We start from the raw sequence: 14246 nt of genomic DNA on the forward strand, positions 1-14246 counted from the left end.
GCCTAACATTTATAAGCAGAAGGATGAATTAACAGAATGACAGGTGTTGGGAAATGACAAAGGAAACAGATTACTGATGGGAATCAAATTACTTAGTCTTCAGTTACATTCCAGGCATAAATAAAGTAAAACAATTAATCTCTTATTTCTGCCACCTGTAAATCTGCCAGGCATTGCATGCTCAATAGCATTAATGAATTGCAGTGGAAAGACAGGGCCTAATTTTTCTCTACTCTATAACTCCAAAACCACCATATTTGACAGCTGGAATCATCTGCTGTAATGTCTGTATGCCAGTCCACGAGAATGGCTTATATCCTGAAGAGTTCTCTCAATTTCACTGAAAGGGGGTAGAATGCTTTAACATTCATCATTATGGAAGAGGAAGAGGACATGATCTCACGCCCTTAAACTGTAAGCACTAAGATGTGGCTTATTTCTGGATTGTAGGGCAAGAGTAAGGATGCTCCCATCCTTAGTGAGGATGAATTGGAAAAACCTATCCTCTATCTTCTGCTGTTTCTGTTTGTTAAAAAGTCAGTAAATATAATGATTTCCTATTACCATTTTGGCATTTGGAAAAAAAATAAAATGAAGAAACAAACGACTATTATTTGTGGCATATGCCACTAAATTTTCATATTTTTTCTGGATCTCTTAACCATGATTACACAATTAGGCTTTTAGAAATATGTCTTCATATTGACAGATGGAAAAACCTGAGTAGGCACTAGAACATGAGAGAAATCCTAAGACGATTACACTCCTGTCATTATAAATTAGCTTGGAAGAGTCTGATTGCAGACCTATGCAACAATTCCTACCCTAAAACCATCCTGTATCCAAGGACATTCATCCAATTTCCAGGGAAAGCTTGTGGTATTTTCCTTGTTCCTGATACCTGACACAAATTTCACCCTCTATGTAGTTTTCTCTGATACATGCCTGGCCCCACTAAGTCATTGGGCATATGTGTGACCATCCCCATCCTTCCTTATTCTGAGGTTCTATGGAAATGCATTGGTAGAAGACCTCATGTAGATTCTGTTAAACCACAGACTTCCCCAATTTTTATAAGAAAAATTGGTTCTTTCTAACACAAGCATTATTTTCTTTTCAACACATATAACTCAAATGCAAAGACTCTTCTTGTTTATTTGTTTGGTATTTTCTCCCTCAAGACTGTCACACAGCACATTTGTTTCTTTTTAGGTCATACTTTTTTTGAGTGACTTAACAGTTAACCATAAGTCTTGTCATGACTACTGCAAGCAATTGGATTTTGTGTGATTTTTAATGAAGCCTTGTATTGTGATGTTGCAGTTTCACTTTTGGCTTGTGGTGATAACTTATTTGCAAAACACAATGAGGAGAAAGAGAGAGATGAAAGCTCTGGGGTCATTCTGGCTTATTCTTATGTTTAAATATGTTCTCAGCAGTTGTATCCTCTGTATCCCCCATAAAATAACTGAAAGCTGAATATTGCCTAGATATAAGAAAATGTGAATTGATTATAGCTTCTTAGAAATTCCATACCCCATAGAGCTGCCAGTAGTGTTTTCATCTCTTTAAAAATGTTTCCACTTTGATTCCTTTTTTCCCCTTTAGAATCAAGCTTTGTAGTTAATTGCTGATAACATCCTTTTTTTATTTAGTCTTATATTGAGCAATCAAGTTTGCTTTCTTCTCTATCTAGTTTCCAAAAATCTTGGCTATTTTAAGGATTTTTCCCCCTGAGGTTAGCGACTTTCCTACAGCTAACAACAAATGCATTAAATATCCATCCCAAGAAAAACAGCAATCTGAGTTTTTAAAAAAAAAAAAAAAAAACTTTCAAAAATATGTTCTCAAACTGAGTTTTGTAATTACGACTCTGGAGAATAACTTAAACTGTTTAAATCATCCAGGACACTTTCTCTAGGCATTTACACATTTTAAGATGCTGACTAAGACAATCTGAACACAGAAGCAATGGGTAGTTATAGCCTCCGCTTGATCTAGGACAGCTGTGTCCAACTTCACCCATTTCTAACATATCCTCTACTTTCATCCAAAGTCTTTTTTAAAAAATCAAAATAAATACTGTATATTGATCCCAAAAGCTATATAAAATATATAGGCTAGGGGCCAGGGAGAGAGGCATAGGTATCTGCTAGTACAGCCTGATATTGAACTTGTCAATTGTGACCTTCAGGTTTTAAGGGAATAACCAAAGAATAGGAGAGGGAATGCTGGAGAGGGAATGCAGATTTGGCTATGCGCCAATGGCCCAGGGTGTCCAGGGTGCCAATGAGTGAATTGGCCTAAGTGTTGGCAGATCTAAAAGGTGGAGTGAGGTTAAAAGTGGCTGAACAGTAAAGCTCATGGCAGAATCAGCTGGCCAACAGGCAGTGTCATGTTGCATTTATTCTTCCCTTTTATAATCTCTATCTTGTCTTTAATCTCTAGCCCATCACGTCTAGCCTTCTCCCTCATGTCCCCCCAAAATGATTAAATTGAAAAAAAAAACAAAAACAAAATGAAGACACATAAACAAGGGGAACATTTGATTCAACAGAAGAACTAAGCAGACAACAAAATCCCGTATTTTTTCTAAAGAACTATGAAAATACTCAAAGCATCTCTAGCTCTTTAAAGTAAAAGTGCAGGCCCTCAGAGAGACGGGAGCTTTACAGCAGACATTGAAAAAAGCAAGCAAAGAACACATCCACTGCCTCAGAGATCATTTTCACACTTTAGCTGGTTTAAGCAATCTTAGGAAAAAAGTAATACTTTTATTTTTCTACTGTGCTCATTTCTCTACCTTTTTAAACATAGTTTTTAAGGGCAATATAAGTGATTGTGTCATTGTTTTCACAATTGCTACTAGAAGTATATTGGGATTTGGAAAAGCATCTCAGGTATAGACAAACTTGTCCAGTTGTTTTTGGTCTTTTGGACCTTGCTTCCCCTAATTTTTAAACCATTTACCCATTGTGTGTTACTTACTCACCAGCCCTCCGTTGGTGCCAGCATATTCATCCTTTCTCCTCATTTCCCTGTCAGGGAAATATTTGAGTTACATTTATGAAAAAAAAAAACAGAAATTGATTATTTCTTGGTTTTTATATTCCTAAAATGTTGACATTTGAAGAGTCCAATCCATAAGCTAAATGAATAATGCTTAGATGGCATATTTTTAAGGGCCAATGGAAATAAGGCAGATGGATTCCTCCGGAAACAAGCCATTGTAGGTTGTATTACCACTTTTGATTGTTAGGGAGACATTTCTTGAGGTTGGCAAGGTCAGAGGAGATTGATTAAAGTTTAGTGATTTCACTATTTTCTTATTTGTAGGTGGCAGAGCATTAAACAAATATTCTTACTCATACCTAATGATCAAAGGAGCCAATTTCTAAATTTGTTCTCTTGAAAAGGGAGTCCTAGAACATTCTTAAGAAAAAGTTGCAGACTTCAAAGCTTTATAAGACATATATCATTAAAAAAAAACTTAAGAATGAAAATCTATTCAGCAATCAAAAGCAACATTCTATTTCTCAATCTATTGTCTGGAAATCTTTAAGATTGGAGACAATCAATATGCATCTTCCTGTCAGTTTTAGAAAGCATGCTTCTAAGGCATAGAAAACTTAGTCGAGATAAAACGATGTCCACAGAAGCAAATGTGCCCACTTGTTTTTTTTTTAATATAATAATATAACAAGCTGAGTATCTTCAGATTAGAGACTTGAAGTTTTAAATCTATCTCATTGTTAAAGTTACTCATGCCTCAAGAAATTTCATTGCAATGTTCTTTGAAGAGATTTTCTAAATTTAGAATATAATCTCTTTCACTAGAATGTCTTGCAAAACCTTATTATGATCATTGAAATGTAAAAGGAAAATGTAAGGCGAAAGACTCCTATGAAAACACTCTTGATAGGTCATGAACATATTACACATATTTTCAAGTGTGTTCAACAATTTGGAGTTTTTCAACAATCTATGATACTGGAATTACATCCTTTAGGCATTTCTCCTTTGCCAGCTGGTACAATGCTAGACTGTCCATTTGCGGCTGCCAGAGAGATATTTCAAGGTGCTAGCCCTAGAAAGACACTCCATGTCTAGGTCCTGATCTTCTTTATTATTTAGCAAGGGGGCCCAGTGGTGTGCAAAAACCAGTTCCAGCCATATTCTCAGTGTGGAAGATTATTTCTGTCATATAATTCCAGCCATCTTCTCAGGCAGCTGTCTTCCCAGTTGGTGGGCCAGTTCTATGTAGCATATCCATTCCAAATCCTCTGACAAGTTTCTTCGCCTCAGCACACTGGATGTTCTGTGTTAGCCATACCCTCTTTGAAGAGATCTGGACTTACTCTCAAGAAGAACTTCTAAGTTCTCTGTTCTTTTATTCTGTTTCCTGACTGGACTCTTAACTGTTATACTAAAATTCTACTTTTGAAATAGCTTATTATCATGTCATAGAAAAGGGAAAACTGCCTCCCATCTACATTAAAGAAATTATATGCTCATGGAATCATATGATCATTAATTATCTTAATAAATAGGAAATACACTAGCAAGTCATTAAAAAGCACTGAGAGAAAAGTTGTATTATGATAGACTAATAGTATTACTAAAAATAACATATATATTTGAGATTATTATATTTTATTACTATGGCTTGGAGCATAATATGATTTTTAAAAGTGACTTCTTATGAGAAGATTATATTCCCTTTTCTGAAATAACTATAAATTATATAATGGTTACTATATAAAGTGATTACAAAGTATTATAGTTTATAGCAGGCTAAAGTAAGAATAGGCATGTGAGAGGCTCAGTTTCATCAGCTCTGTGGCAAGAATCATAATATTTAGCTCTCAGGCCATTTCAAGTGATTATGATAGTGACTGTTAAGGCATGTAGTGCAACACCTACAATATAAGAGACAATAAAAGGACTGAATGATACATGTGAGAGAAGGTCCTTTAAAATTTCAAGTTGCTTTATTAGTGAGTGGCAGAACCAAGACTACAATTTGCAAGATTGCAATTTTAACTCCAAAGCCCATACTCTTGCTAATGTAGTAAGTATAATTTGGAAATGGAGAGTAGAATAGAAAGAGGCACATGGGAGGCAAGTGACACAGTATGTTGATGAACACGTCCTGTCCTCAGCAAATCTGAGTTATTTTGATGTGTTCTGATGTATATCTTGTGTAATTATAAACTGTAATATTACTGCACAGTGATTTCAAAGCACCTGCTACATTCCTTCTTTGCTAGCAACCACACATACTCCTGCCCCTGGCCCTTGCCAGTCCAGAAGCAGCTAGTACAGTGCTGGCAGCCAGTACACTGGGATCAGAACAACTCACTTCCAGAATGAAACACATCTGCCATCACTGCTAGATAGTGACAAGATCTGCAAATATCTTTATGTAACCCAAAAGGCTGGGAGCTAAGGAGGTAGCTAGGTAAGGTAGGCAAGAAAAAGCTGGGGCAGAAACTGAGGGAAAGGGACACAATACAGCCGTTTGAATTCAGCCAGGGTGTATTTAGCATAGCTACAGTTAGAAAATGCTGTAAGCTATGCTACATATAAAGGGCTGGATTTGAAAGCTCTATAGTTAATATAAAAGCAAATAATAATAAAACCAGAATAGCAGACATTTGATCCTAGCTACGATGTAATAGGAAGAACTTGAAATCCTATTATAACAGATGCATCAAAATGAAAATTAACATGCAATAAACACTGTCTCAAATGCACAGCTGATGCCTTGAAGAGTATCTCAAGGAGGCAGTGATGAAGACAAGAACTAAAAACAGAGCAATGTGCTCCTAGGCTTACCCTATGGCTGCACTGGGTGAAGTTATATGGTTATGGGTTCTCTATCAGGGATGTATGGGTCTTTCAGGTACGATTCACACAGACATGAGTCACGAGTTTTAAGAATTGAATACTGAAGTGTTCAAATAGCAGTGGCTGGACTCGTAAAGAGAGACACACTTAGTAAGAGGTTGCACTAGGGAAAAACATGTACCCATTGCCATAGGGGAGGTGCAAAAATTTTTCAAAGTCAGCATAGGCTGTATAAATTTGAACACCATATCCCTATGTAGTTCATGCCCCATCCATGCATTTGTGAGTGTAACTTTTTATCACTTTTACACAAAGTTAAATGAAAAGACCCTCCATCTATTTGAAATAAAACAATATTCTAAGTAACTTATAGTTTAAAAAATTCAGAGTATGTAATAACTAGGAAAAAGTTAGTACTAATAATGAAAACGTGTAAGAATGTATAGATATAAGTAGTTCCTAGAAAAAAGTATAGCCTTTAATATTTATATTGCAAAAGAATAAAATCTAAAAATTGTTAAGTATCTAAGTCAAGAAGTTAGATAAAAGGTATATAGCAAGGGGATCCCTGGGTGGCGCAGTGGTTTGGCGCCTGCCTTTGGCCCAGGGCGCGATCCTGGAGACCCGGGATCGAATCCCACGTCGGGCTGCCGGTGCATGGAGCCTGCTTCTCCCTCTGCCTATGTCTCTGCCTCTCTCTCTCTCTCTCTGTGACTATCATAAATAAATAAAAATTAAAAAAAATATTAAAAAAAAAAAAGGTATATAGCAAAACATTACATCATAATGTTGAAATTTATAACCATTCCCTTTAGAGTCTATTTAACATTGTACTGCATGTGTTCACCCACATAGTAAAATGGGAATAAAAATATTTGAAAAGAAATGCATACACATATCATTTATGACTTAAAATATGATCATATACATAGAAAACTCAAGAGAAGCAAGTACTCAACACTAATCAGCATTAGTAGCTTATATGTAGTAAGTCTGCTACATAAAATTAATTTGACTCAACACACAGTCAGCAAAAAGTTAAAAAAATGCACTCTTAAGGCAGTTATTTTAATAAATTAGTGAAATATATGTGGAACAAAAATGCAGAAAATCTTTTTGTAGAAAAAGTATAAACCTTTAATGCAAGTCATGATAAAAACATCCAAATATGGACAGAGTCCTCATTCGTAGATGGGGATACTCACTAACACAGAAATGGAAGGGATTTCCAAATTTTCTATAGAAGTTAGATTATTGAACAAAATCTTACATAGAAAGACAAAGAACCTAATATAGTTCGGCATATTTCATAGAAAAAGTTGGTGAGGGAAATTATACTCACACCTCAAGATATGTATTCCACTAATGTTCACTGAAAACAATTCATGTACCAAATGTTAAGAGCTTACAATAAATCAATGAACAAAACTGATGGAGATCTCTGACTCCATAAAGATTCATTCTACTTGAGGAAGTTGTAAGATAACTAAGAGTGTTGTATTTTTCAGGATTAGACATGAGAAAAAGGGATAAGAATAGAGTCCAGAGATAAAGCAACACATATGTGGAAAATCACTAAATGATAAGGGGAATAGTATATATTAGTAATTAAATATTTAATAGGTAAGGCAGAAACAATAATTCATTCACATAAAAAATGAAATTAGAACCTTACTTCACATTATACAAAAATTAATTCTGGGTCAATTAAAGACTAAATAAGAAAGACTATAGTGTATTTATTGTTGGAAAAAAGATATCAGCTAATTTTCACACATTGGATTATAATTTTTATTAAATATTAGTAACAAATACAAACCAATGATGGAAAATATTGATCCATTTGACTATAAAAACCAACAAAAAACACAAAGTGCTCAGGACATCAAAATATCATTTAAAAAGTGAAAATATAGACCATAGACTTGGAATAGATACTTGTCACACATTTAATAAACACAGAATAGGTATCCAGAATATATAAAGAACCACTAAAATGCAATAAGAAAAAGGCAAGCATTTCAATTGAAGAAGATAAAGGACATTAGCAAACATTTCACAGAAGTGAAAACCCAAATGGCTAATAAACATGTGAACAGATGTTGATGTTAATAGCAAGCCATAAAATGCAAATTAAAACAAGGCATTATTTTACATCCATCCGATTGGTAAAAACAAAATGTTGACAATAACAAATGTTGTTAAAAGTGTCTAGCGGAAAAAGTTCTCGTCACATGCTTGTGGGCATCTGAATTGTTGCAATCATTTTGAAGAGCAATCTGTCAGGATCTGGTAAAACAGAAGTAGAAATTATAAGCAATTATCTCACAAGAAGGCTCACTTTCTGGGACTGTATCTGCAGGTATACTATAAGACACGAACAGAAAAGCTTTTATTAAAACAATATTTTTAGTTGGAGTAAACTATAAACAATCTTAATCACCAATGAACAGAATAAAAAAATAAATGAATGTGAATGAATTGATGTTTATATAATTAAATACTGTATAGTCACTAGTGAACTAAGGTTTCATTTATTGATAGTGAGGAATTGCAAAACATAATATTTAACATTAAATCACAATGTCCAGTACAAAATGTTACAATATTTCAAAGTTTAAACATGGAAATAATTACACACACACATGCACACACATTGAACGTATAAAACACCAGTGTCAGATTTTCTCTGTGTATAGAGGTAAAGAACAAGACTGGTGAAGTACAACTTCTAAGGGTCTGCAGACTCTATGTAGTAGTTTTACCTCATCAAAAACTATGAAGCAAATATGGTAAGATACAATTTGATAAATTTAGATGAGTATTCAGATATTTATTAGTATTCTTTTTGCTTGAAATTCTTTCAAGATTTTACTGATATCCCTTAAAAAACAAAGAAGAGCAGTCATAGATTGGGGTGCATTTCAGTTCTTAGAGACTCAGGCTAAGAGTTAGGAACTGGCCCTGATGCTCAGCCAGACAATATTTGAGAAGAGATTAGAATATATATTTTGGAAGGAAAAAAGACAAACCTTCAACATCTCTTTAGATCTTTTCCCTGAATGATGATAAATAACTTTAAATATATGAAGGTTTCTAGGTGTTATCTATGATTAAAGCAGGAAAGTTTCAGCTTAAAGAGTCAGAGCCATTTCTAGCAATGCCAGCAAAAGGCAAAGAGAAGGGGACAATTACTAAAAGTTAACTGTGTTCTACCCAGGGCAGTAAGTACTCCGCTCAGTTTATTCCTTCTTATCTGGCTAACCCAGGGAGTTGTTCTTCCTTGTTCAATGTCTGATGGTAGCAACAAGAATGGTAACAAATGCTAGGATGCAAGATGGATAGTAGGAAAAATCTCTGACGTCCAATTTATTTCCTAGGAAATGCAGCTGCTTTGAATTACACGTTAGGACAGAAAAAAATAAATGAGGAAACCGAAAGAGGCAAGGAAGTCGGAAGCAATGAAGTTTTCATCCTTGGTCTGGGAAATAGGATATCTGGAATCTATTCTCCTCTATTCTGTTAAATAATTGCTTTTTCTTAGGCAAATTCCTTACCCTTTGGGGATTTCAGTTTCCTCATTTATAATATAAGAGCATTGCATGTTGACTGTCTTTTAAAGTCCCATATGCTTAAAAATTCTAAATCTCCTGGAGATTATCATCTTTCTGACATGGAGTTGGAGAGGAATGAATAACTATCATGCCTAACTAACATCCCCTAAATAAACTCCTTGTTAGTCCAAGTCCAGTACTTTACTATAGTCAGTTCAGCAATGCCACACAGTCTTTAGCTTTGGACATGGTATAGTTTTCCAATGGCACTTATTGGCACTTATTATTAATTCACTCATTTTCCTGATGAGGTAGGATCCCTATGGTTACCTCTGCTGGTTAACTGACTGATTATTTAAGAATTTGGTATTTGTATTTTTAAAAAGTTTTTAATTTAAATTCTAGCTAGTTAACTTACAGTGTAGTATTAGTTTCAGGTTTATAATATAGTGATTCAACACCTGCATACAACACCTGGTGCTCATCACAACACGTGCCTTCCTTAATACCCATCACCTCTTTAACCTATTCCCCAGCCCAACCCAGATCCCCAAGAATTTGGTATTTGTTTTGTTTTTAGATTTTTAAAATTCATTTATTTGAGTGAGAGAGAAAGAAAGAGAGAGGAGAGAGAGAGAGACAGAGAGAGAAAATATGTGCGGAGTGAGTGTGTGTGTGGGGGGGGCGGAAGGGGAAGGATAGACGAGGAAAGAATCTCAAGCAGACTCCACATTGACCATGGAGACTGACGCAGGGCTCTATCTCATGATACCTAGATCATGACCTGAACCAAAACCAGGTGTCAGAGCTTAACCAACTGAGCAACCCAGGTGACCCCAAAACTTGTTATTTGAATAAAACACTTTCATTGATGTTAATGGCAACAAAGACATTTCCTATTGCTAACGCCCTTTTGACAATTACTGGCGTGTGACACATTCAGGAAATCTCTGCTTGGTCCAGCTTTTACAAGAACTGACTGTGCTCCATAAATTACGGCCTCAATCTCAGGCCTGGCACTCATTAAGGGAGGAACGCTGAGGACAGGTTTCACTCCTCTCTGCTTATTACTATACGGAATTGTACTTATCTGTTAAATTGTTTGATGATATGACAACGTTTGAATCTAATGGTTCTCTGGTCAAACTAAAGATTTCAGAGTTCCCTAAGATAAGCCACATCAGGCTTCTAAATTGGGAAGCCTCTCCGTGGATCACATTTCAAATATAGATTATACGAATGATCCGACATACCCGTGTATCAGCTCACTAACAGAAATGTGTAGGAATGTATCCAGATGCAGTTGGCATCTTAGTTTTGTGTGTAAGTGATATCTGTGCTTTACTGAAGCTAAACACTTTTCCACACCAAGCTGCACAATGATGATTGCAAACCGGGGAGCAGCGGCTTTGGTAAATGAAAGCAATACTAACGGAGTTCAAAATGCTGTGTTAACAGTTCAGTGATCATTTTATGGGAATCACATCTACTATATGTCTTCATACGGTGACAAGGAATCTTTCCTCACTGAAAATAAGGCTAAACTCATCAGTAAAGAGGAAAGAAACACTATAAAGATAGAATAACAAACACTTCGGACTCCAGCTGATACACAATTTGGTAATCGCACTATTACAATAGTCAAAATTTATCCAGCACTTATTATTATCTTCCAGGCCTTTATTCTAAGTCTTAAAATGTGTGTTCTCAATGAACACTCACAGAAACTCTGTGAATTAAGAAACCATTATTATCTCTTTTATGTTGATAATACAAACCAGAGTGGTCAGGGAATTTGACCAAGGTCACACAAATGGTAAGTGACAGCACAAGGACATGACTCCACACAGCCTGGGGTGAAGCTAGCACTTGGGTACAATTCCTACAAAAGTAGTATTTGTTACCCTTCTAAAAAAACAAATATTGCTAGCCATATGAACCAAAGGAAGAATTCTTTGAAAATAAAACTATTTTATGTATTTTTCTCCTTGTTTATGTCTCATGAAGTTCTATCGGAAAAATGCTTAAACTGTGAAACCCAAGTAAAAACCTTTATTTTTGGCATATCTTTCATAGTCACATCCAGTTTCAGACAACATAGCCCATCAGCCAATTTTTTTCTTCCTACCTGATTTCCACTGAAACTACAAGTTAACATAATTATGATTTGAAAAACAATGGGCAAAAGAATGTATTATGGTTTAAAATATCTCAAGTCAGAGGTTTCCCAGCTGTTGGGAGACTTCCTAACACTGCTCGCTCTCAAAAGGCCATAGTCCTAGAATCAAAGTCCTTGCCATACATATGTTCTATTTCCCCTTTTGTCCTTTTCAGTAGAACAAGTGCATTCTCAAAATCCAAAATATTCTCTATTTTAATGTGAATCTGATTGTGGGCACAAATTTTGCAAGATGTCCTCATTTTACTTTATTTTTTTGAGGGATGCACAGATTATTAATTTACTATTTTTAATGTAAAATATATCAAATATGCAAGTGCCTAAAACATATACAATTAACAAATACAAGTGACACAATCATACTCATTCTGGCAAACTTATTAATTTTTCCAATTATTCACTCTCCCATTCTGAAAGAGATGTCCTCATTTTAATACATAGGTTATTATACAAAAGTTGTTACAAAGTTTATAATAGGAATAGCTTTCCTCACAGAAATAATTTTATAAATGGCAATATTTTCAAGGCAAGCCATACAAGGGTATTTAAACTACTGTCTATTGAAGTTTCTTGCTAAAGGTATAGTCTCTTCCCAAAGTTGTTTTTAATAGCATTTCATAGAAAATGTATTTCTTAACATGAAGAGGACACATCTTCCTACTTGTTAATGTTGAGGGTATAGTTAGACAGATTGACATGAGAGAGACTTTATTGGCACTAGGAACATGTTAAGGGGGCTTCTTCCACTTAGTAAAACCATCTATTTTGATACAAAACAAAATAAATGATAACAACAAACTGTGAGTAATCTAAATGTCTGTCTATTCATCTCTCTATATTTCCATATATATATATATATATATATATATATATATATATATATATATATATACCTAATACTGTTATAAGAGTTTTAAGTAATTTAACTTATTGGAACATCACAACAACTTGATGGACTAGTTTTTATTATTATTATTATTATCCACATTTTACTGATGAGGTGGAAGATACTGCTAGACTGCATGATTTGCTCAGGTTCATACAGTGATGAGTGGTGGAATTGGTCTATGCAGTCAGACTCCAGAGTCTGTATTCTGACCACTATGCATCTGCTACTTGGTCACTTTAAGACAGAGCTACTCATGCGATCCAGTCTGCCATGGGTGAGATTGAGAGCTTCAATTCAGGTACTCCGTATGTTTGGTTTTTATAAATGGAATAGTTATATGTTGAGTTTTCAGAGCCCTGGGTTCTCTTTATTCATTAATATATAATCATGATTCCCTTCCTCATTTCCCCTGTCACTTGTTCTGTTCATTTCTTCTGGCCACAGAGAAAACGTCCCAAGTTCGACTCTTTTTTTTTTGTTTGTTTGTTTTCCAAGTTCAACTCTTGATTTTAGAGTTGAACAGCTTTCAAAATCATCTAGGGTTTCATTCTAGAACTCCCAGATTATTTTTCACCAAAGTATTTTTGTGATTAGGATCTCTTTCCCTCTCTGTACTCTAAGAAGTTTCAAGGGATCTGGAAACCCCTGGAATTATATACATGTTTCTGGAAAAATGGTAAATGACTAAACTGATTATCAGAGTAGCTTCTTGATCTTATCACCTGAAGATCGTATGATCAATATGATTTAAGAAATGATCAATATGCTTGTTTGCAGTCATCATAACAGAAGACAAGGGGGTATATAGACTCTCTGATTAAGCAATTCCATTTTAGAGAATGTCCATATGCATAGTATTGCTAATAAGCAGCAAGTACCCACAGAACACTTATTTCTCTAATTACATTTTATGGAACAATTTGTGTTTCTCAAGATGTTTTACATATTCTACACATAGCTTCATACACACTCACCCATTTAATAGAATCACAGGAGGGATTTTCTACTCTTTTCTCCTCTCAGAAATTCACAACTAAAATATGAAAAGCCTTGTGCAGTAGAAACCAATTTAACTATTTAATTTAGCAATCTCCAAAAGTATTTGATCTATAAAGTACTTTTTTTATGAAGTGATTTGAAAAATTCTCTCTTCAACTAGAATAATTACACAGAAGGATTTGTGATATTTTAATATATGTACTATTTTTGTTAGGATATTTCAAAAATTGTGTTTGCTATAGTCATGATGGTAGTATTTGAACCAGGTACAGGAACACAGACCTCTCTACAATTATTCAAGTGAAAAGATATCTGTGACTCTATGATCAGCAAGAAGAAAGTGGCATTTCCCTTTACCTATATTTAATTGCTGATGAGGCAGCAGTGGGCACTTTTCAAAATGCTGCTGTATGCAACAGCTGTGCAATCATTCATTTTAATTAAATCATTTCTAAAAAGGGTCCTTAGAAAAATCACATAACGCCCTCTTGAGTATTTTCTATAGATCAGGTCCATTGTGATGAATGGTGTGCTCACATATTCACTTGCTCCTTATCTAGTTTACAGAATAACAAAATTCATCAGCACAAAAATTTGTAGGAATGCAAACCACGCTGGCAAAAAAAAAAAATTGAAGTTTTATCATCTTTACATTATTTCTAGATGTTTTAGTTTTTCTTTTTTCAGCATCTTTTCATTGCTACATCTTTTTTTCATCTGTCTACTAAGAAGGATTTTAGAAAGGCTAAGCAGCATCATAAAATCTTATTGCTTG

General features: G+C 34.8%; 1 long non-coding RNA gene across 1 annotated transcript in view; it reads right to left on the minus strand.

The window, feature by feature from the left end:
• Positions 1-7670: 7670 nt before the first annotated feature.
• Positions 7671-14246, minus strand: part of LOC140608654 (uncharacterized) — a 114598-nt gene continuing 108022 nt past the window's right edge. The window contains exon 4 of the long non-coding RNA XR_012010618.1: positions 7671-8139. This is a non-coding gene — a long non-coding RNA (uncharacterized lncRNA). The remainder of the gene's footprint in view (positions 8140-14246) is intronic.

The sequence above is a fragment of the Canis lupus genome, chromosome 18 (genome assembly GCF_048164855.1).
Source record: "Canis lupus baileyi chromosome 18, mCanLup2.hap1, whole genome shotgun sequence".
NCBI classification, from domain to species: domain Eukaryota; kingdom Metazoa; phylum Chordata; class Mammalia; order Carnivora; family Canidae; genus Canis; species Canis lupus.